Raw genomic sequence first — 7,313 nt, 5'->3', positions numbered from 1 at the left:
TTTCAAGCCCTACTGGACCATTTTTGAACTTTTGGATCCAAAGCGTTAAAACTAAGAATTAAAACTCTACCCTTCTAACCTACTTTAGAGCACTTGCAAATCGATTGTGGTTTCAAAACTTCCCGGTGGATTTCCCTTTTGTGCCAAGTATTTTGTCACCGATTCTAGGTTTAATATCCTGATTTTACTAATTTGACTTTCAATTTTCTTAAAACGCAGCCAATCAAGGCTCCGCATTATCCTTAAATTGTTCTTATTTTTTGGCATTTTTGAGCCTCTTCTGCCAAATTTACTCTCATAAAAAAGGTGCATTTAAAGTCGTTGAAGGGACTAAAAGTGTATCATAAAACAAATTACAGCAAAATTTCCACTCCAAAACTTTAGGGGGGACGCAAATTTGTCTGAGCAGAGAGACGAGTTAAGAAATTTCGAAATATGGAGTAAGGTTTGTTAATCATTGTTAACTGAAGGGACGAGAAAACTTGTTAACAGTGAGTTAAGTGAGCACTGCTTCTTACTTAAATTCAATCAAAACTGTTGTTGTCTTTCAAGATTAAAAAGGCTAAAAATGTTTAGTTTACATCTTTATTTTACAATTTTTCACAGTTTTTCGCGAGTGTAAATTTTCTCGAGTCGGCCTATTAAGAATTTTCAAAGATACTTATTTTCGCGAAGAAGGATAGAAATCACGAAAAACTGTTTGTACTTTTATATTTCCTCGACTCTAAAGGGGGGGGGGGGGTTCAGGGGGTACCCGATTCCGCAATTCCGTCAATTTTTTCTCCAATTTCCGTCAAACCGTCTTAAAATGAACCAAAATTCCGTCACCGAAAATTCCTTTGAAATTCAATATTTTTGTCGAAAATTCCGCAAATTTTTTTACTAAATTCCGTTTTTCCGCACTAAAATTGTCTAATTTTCCGTCTCCGTCAGAGAACCCGATTTCCGTAATTCCGTCTAAATTTTCGCCAAATTCCGCCACTCCGTCCGAAAAAAGGGTCGATTCCGCTCCTCCGCCAACCATGAAACCCCTCCTCTAAATTCACCTATTGTATAAGTGGTAACCTAAGTATACGATCATTCTTTTTTGTAGATATATATATCGTTACTTATTGGGATGCGGATGTAATTTGAGGGAGAAAATTGGTATGCAGGAATTCCAAATCCCTAAAAATGTGTTGGAACTTGTTTACGGTCAATCACTAATATGGTAATCTATTTTTCACTTCATATTCATGACGTAATATATTTTTTTACGGAAACGCCCATGTCTTTGACAGTAGTGGTAAATTTAAGAAATTTAAGCTAGCAAAAAAACTTAAATGAGCTTGTTTGAGTCCAAAATTTCAGTATTTATTTTTTCACTTCCACGGACCATATACCGAAAGATCCGGTAAATACGAAATTTCTTTTTCCTAAAAATCTCTTCTATAACCTCTACCTTTATGGTTTCTAGAGGTTAGCGAGTCTTTTAATCCTTACCGACCGTAGTGTAGTGGGTTCTTCGTTAGCGCCCTTTAAGAGCCAAGCGACCGTGGTGCAGTGGTAGAGCATCCGACTACGGTTCTCAAGGTTGTGGTCATACCAAAGATTCTCAAAATGGTACTTGATGCCTCTCTGCTTGATGCTCAGCAATTATGAGAAGGATCAAGGGCAAGTAGCAAGTGGAGCAATCCAGGGAGAAAGAGTGGCGCCCTCTCCTAGCTTCGGGTAGATAGCTATCAAAAGAGGAGCCTTCGGGTCGTCTCCGACTGTGGTCACAGACTGACTTACTAATCCTTTTTTAACTTCAACTCAAACTACAACAACTCATTCTACTTTCTACAGGCTTGGAACCTTCTTTACACCGCTTATCCCTGTGGTTGGTATCATAAAACTCTTCATATTATTCTATGTTAAAAAGGTATACTGTTGTTTGCTAGTGGGTTAATATTCAATTCCGAGCTTCATATTTGAAGTGGTTCCCAATAAGGTAATAGCCGAAGGCGAGATTAGAAACTCTCATTTATTTCCTACTTAGGTTGCGCGGCTTTAGTTTTCATACAAATGCTAGAAATCTACCAGCAGAATATAAAATGCGAAAACAAAGAAAGCTCTACATTCAAACTGTCATCCGAAATGCGGTGTACATTTTAACTACATTTTTTACTACTGCATCTCGTAAAGTAAAAGCTTCTTAGATAATCTCAGCATGGCAAACGACAGACCTTGCCCCAATAAGCATAAATATGATAGCATATCAGGGTTGATCAAAGAAAATGTTTCAGAAAATGAGCTAGAATGCTAAGCAACCCCAGCCCTGACACGAAAAATTGGATTTGCTTGTAAAAAATAGTGTAATCATCCGTTTCATATTTTTCATATCATTTTCAGATCAGTTTGATGTTGAACTGCAAACCATCATCACAACCTTATCAAGGAGCGAGATTCGATTATTTCTTCACTCTTCTTCTATTGTTAACTTTCCTCTTATGTTCATTCGCTGTCGGGTGGGGACTCACAAGGTATGTTCAATTCTAGCTACCATCAATATACCGTTATTTGGATGTTTTAAAGACGTCCAAATGGTTGTTTATCTAATGTTTTCCACCCAGCTTAGATTTCAGTCTTTTTCTCCTCGGAATCTTTTACATAAATGTTACTTCAGATGATAAAATTTAAAAATCAGATCGAACTACTGCTATCAGTTGACGCTCTCTTAATTCGACGTTTTCCTATTTGATAGGATCCCTTATTCGATATGAAATTTAAAGTCGAGGTCAACAAGAAACTCTCATAAACGACGCTCCCTTATTCGATAAGCTCCCTTGTTCGATGAAAATCCAATCGCCTTGAAGATCGAATTAGAGAGCGTCAACTGTATTTCCAATTGGATTATCTGGGTCACTCAGTAATACAATTTTAGCACTCTTTTAATTCGACGTTTTCCTATTCGATACGCTCCATTATTCGATAATATTGAAAGTCACCGTCAAAAAGAAACTCTCGTAACTTCTCGAGCACAGACTTTTTCTGGAATAGCACATGATTTGATTCTTATAAAGTAGATGCTTATCTTTTTCGCCATCCTTTGTTACTTTCTAATAACTAATTACCGAAAGATATATTGCCTTCAATCAAGAGTTATTGATTTGATTCTTATAAAGTAGATGCTTATAATAAAAATAAATATGCTTATCTTTTTCGCCATCCTTTGTTACTTTCTAATAACTAATTACCGAAAGATATATTGCCTTCAATCAAGAGTTATTGATTTGATTCTTATAAAGTAGATGCTTATAATAAAAATAAATATACTCATCTTTTTCGCCATCCTTTGTTTACTTTGTAAGGACTAATTCTCGAAAGGCATACTGCCTTCAATCAAGAGTTATTGATTTGATTCTTATAAAGTAGACTTTCTTTAGGCGCTAAAACGGGCGTCAGTCAGGGCGTACGGAAGGCGTTTTGACATCTGAAAATGGAGAAGAAAGCCCGTTTTAACAAATATTTTAGATTCCGGTTGTNGGAAAGATATATTGCCTTCAATCTAGAGTTATTGATTTGATTCTTATAAAGAAAATGCTTATAACAAAAATAAATATGCTCATCTTTTTCGCCATCTTTTTTATTACTTTGTAAGAACTAATTACCCAAAGGCATATTGCCTTCAATCAAGAGTTATTGATTTGATTCTTATAATGTAGATGCTTATGATAGAAATAAATATGCTCATCTTTTTCGCCATCCTTTGTTTACTTTCTAAAAACTAATTACCAAAAGATATGTTGCCTTCAATCAGAGTTATTGATTTGATTCTTATAAAGAAAATGCTTATAATAAAAATAAATATGCTCATCTTTTTCGCCATCCCTTGTTTACTTTGTAAAAACTTATTACCGAAAGGTATATGCCCTTCAATCAAGAGTCATTGATTTGATTCTTATAAAGTAGATGCTTATAATAAAAATAAATATGCTCAATTTTTTCGCCATCCTTTGTTTTCTTTCTAAAAACTAATTACCGAAAGGTATATGGCCTTCAATCAAGAGTTATTGATTTGATTCTTATAAAGTACCAAGTAGCAACAAAAGAGATATCGCGCGCAAACATTTTTAAACCCTGGCGGCCCGCTCAGAATCGGAAGAAACAACATGAATCTGAACATGAATATTCTTCTGGCGAGCAAATCCGCTGCGTGAAGCAACAAAAGCCCCTGCGGGGCAAAAAATGCTAGAAATGAAACTTCGTATTTTGTGCATTCCTTTTGTCATTTATTCTTTAAAATATTGTTATATTTTATTTTTTTATTGCCCCCGCAGGAGCGTAGCGACGAGGAGGCACTCATAGTTTCACGCATAGATATTGGACTGGAATCTCAAAATTTTGCGAATTGTTTTGTTGTTGTTGTCGCGTAAGCATATCCGTAGTTAGTCTCTTCCGTAAATGTTCGGGTTTTTTCCGGGACGGTAGTATACATATTTTCATATTACGTTATATGGTATTATCATTATTACATATTACAATTTTAGTTTTGATTTAGCTTTGAAAAGCTGAAGCGAGTGTTATAAATGCAAATCAAAACAGTGTATGATATAACACGAATTACAATATTACTTGTGCAAATCAAAACAAACAAAATGGCAGACTGGTTATGATGATGATGAGCCGATTCATTGACTAGAAAAAGTGTTTTGTATGTCAAATTTTGTTTCTTGTCTTTGAAACTGAATACTAACTACTGTAATTTAGTCAGAAGTTCACTTCTCAGACCATTTTTCATGCCTTTTTAGCGTCCGGATATCGGGCGCTGCCCTTCAAGAATTAAGAAAAATAATGGTAGAAATAGTCCTTTTTATGAAAAATCAGCAGAAAAAGTGCTCTTTTTTGAATATAATGTACGCTACCCTGCCTTTCTAGAATTTTGCCTGACATGCGCACGTTAAACTTTTTCATGCAGTTGTGATAGCCTAAATAACTTACGCTCCAGTGGTTTGGTGAAATAGCTCCAAATTCTGGCTTTCTAAGTTAGGAGAGACCTTCCCGAAGGCATTTAACGGTGGTTAGACTAGGTACACAGACAGTCATACAGAAACACCATAAAGGGAAAGTATATCGCTAGCTATAAACTCAAAAAGTCTAGCTTCCTGAAGGCACGTCTCTTCATTGTCTGCGCTGCGATCAGCTTGGAGAAAAAATTGCATCATGAAAAAGGACTTTGCACTTGAAAAGAAATTTAGGCGCATTTTAACTTTTCTCGACTGTACGTCTGAATGAACCACAATGGCATTCCTTTACTTTTCTTTTGACCAACAACATAGAAGATTTTGCTTGAGAAGTGCAATCACAGCGTACGCCAGTGGGAGCCCGGGCCTTAACTAGGATAAGTGAGTTTCTATTTCACCCAACTTAAGATGGCGCAGAACAGACAGACTTTGTCAGATTGTAGCTCAACTGAAGTTGAGAATTTCAACGGTGTAAAATACGAGCTTTTAATTGAGGGGGTTTAATCGCCATGGTAGCAACCTACCACGTTAATTAAAAAGTGATTAAGCAAACAGCAATTATTTAATCTTTAGCAATTCTTATTCAATTAACAGTGGTTGTCTTAAGTTTCATACTTGGGATAAGAATGTGGTATTCTTTTTAATATGCATTTTTATAAGAAGACAAATAAACAATCATCCTTAAATCAGATTCATTGCAGTAATAAATCATCGACACTGAAGAGGTTTGAAAGACAAAATAAGAAGACAAGCATGTTTCTTGCAATCCAGTTATTCGTTCTATCAGCATTTGTTTATTTTACTGCTTCAAATGGTGTTGTGCAGAATTTCCAGGACTTTTCAATGTTAAGTTGCTCCCAATTCAGGAACATCACCTTCATTAACAATAACCAGAAAATGGGTGTTTACGATAATACTTTTGATCACCATTTCTTCATGCAAGGATTAAACGATTTGCTTGATAACGAAGCATGTTTTATGGTGAACTACTTCAACGGTTTTGACATAGTGAGATTGAGAAAGAACTACAATATTAATCAATTTCAATTTGGAACAAAAAATTTTCATTTTTACGATAATCCCTCTCGATATTTGGACGAAAGGCCGAGAATCGCCGAACTAATGAAGCAGCTTTACGACGAGAAGATCATGGGGAATGATGTAAACATTAAACAAACTCTTGTCCTTATCATAAACAATATCATTAATGCCGTTGATATTCTCAAAAATCTTGAGTTATTACAGAACGAGAGACAATGGACAATTATTGTTTTCAGGATTGATTCTTCTTATTCACCAATAGATTGGCTTCCATTGAATCGAAATATTCAAACAAAGGTTGCGTTTGGGAATAGTTTTTCTTTGCAACACCCTGTCTTTAAGACACTGTTCGATGTCATAAAAAATCCGGACTACGACGTTTACGATATGTCGTACCGTTTGGTCATGTCTAAGAAAAATCTTTTCACTGATGATTGCATGAAGGACATTCGAAATATAATCGTCACTGTTGGTCAAATGAAATTTACTTACACTCCAATGGCGTCGGCTATCTTAAGAAAAGTAAACGCCCAACGTTCGAAAGTAAAGCAAGACCCACTAGAAATTCATTTTTCTACGCCAGATAGAGGCATAATGCCATCGTCTGACGGGAATTTGACTTTAACTAAATTTAAATGGGAGAACCATCCCCTTTATCGGCCACGCAAGGAAAAGAACAAAAATCATGTTTACATCCGTATTTTCACCGGTAATAAGTATCGTTGTCAAGGATTTATTGAAAGACAAGATTTTTATTATCGATATTTTTTATCGAACTGGAGTGAGGAATGCTTCCATCATGTGAACGCTAAGACTTTCGGGACTGGCGAGGAGCTGTTCGAACATATAAATGATGATTTGTGCAAGAATTAGTTTTTTTTCGTGTAGCTGTGTTTTTTGTAAACAAAATATTTTTGATGTTCAGTGGTTTGTTTGTCAGTGAGATGCATTAAAGTTTATATGCATGTCACATTTATATCAGAGAGCATTGTTAATTCCTTTGTACAGGGTGTCCCTAATTAAAGTATCGAGTCGAAACACAACTATGAGTAGAAAGTTTTATGTGCGTGTTCACAAAAAATTGTATTTTAAGCTCTCCCTCTTTTTTCTTTGTCATTACGATTAATTTATACGTTGTAACTACCTTTTGTAATAAGCCTGTGTGATGGAGAACGTTCTTATATTTTAGTAGGCTGCACACATCCCCTCTGATAAGTTTTGATATAGGGGATGCGAATCAGGCTCACAAAACCGTTCCGAACTTAGCAAAAAATCTGCTAACCAAAA

At 35.6% G+C, this 7,313-nt stretch overlaps 1 long non-coding RNA gene across 1 annotated transcript; it reads left to right on the top strand.

Annotated features, from left to right (window-relative positions):
* The first annotated feature begins 1,833 nt into the window (after positions 1-1,833).
* LOC136803657 (uncharacterized) lies at positions 1,834-2,505 on the top strand. The gene is made up of 2 exons (XR_010846182.1): positions 1,834-1,903; positions 2,374-2,505. It is a non-coding gene; the product is annotated as an uncharacterized lncRNA (long non-coding RNA).
* Positions 2,506-7,313: the final 4,808 nt, after the last annotated feature.

This window comes from Clytia hemisphaerica, unplaced genomic scaffold, assembly GCF_902728285.1.
Source record: "Clytia hemisphaerica strain Z4C2 unplaced genomic scaffold, Clytia hemisphaerica genome assembly, whole genome shotgun sequence".
In the NCBI taxonomy this organism is placed as follows: Eukaryota; Metazoa; Cnidaria; class Hydrozoa; order Leptothecata; family Clytiidae; genus Clytia; species Clytia hemisphaerica.
This window is presented reverse-complemented; position numbering and strand designations above follow the sequence as displayed.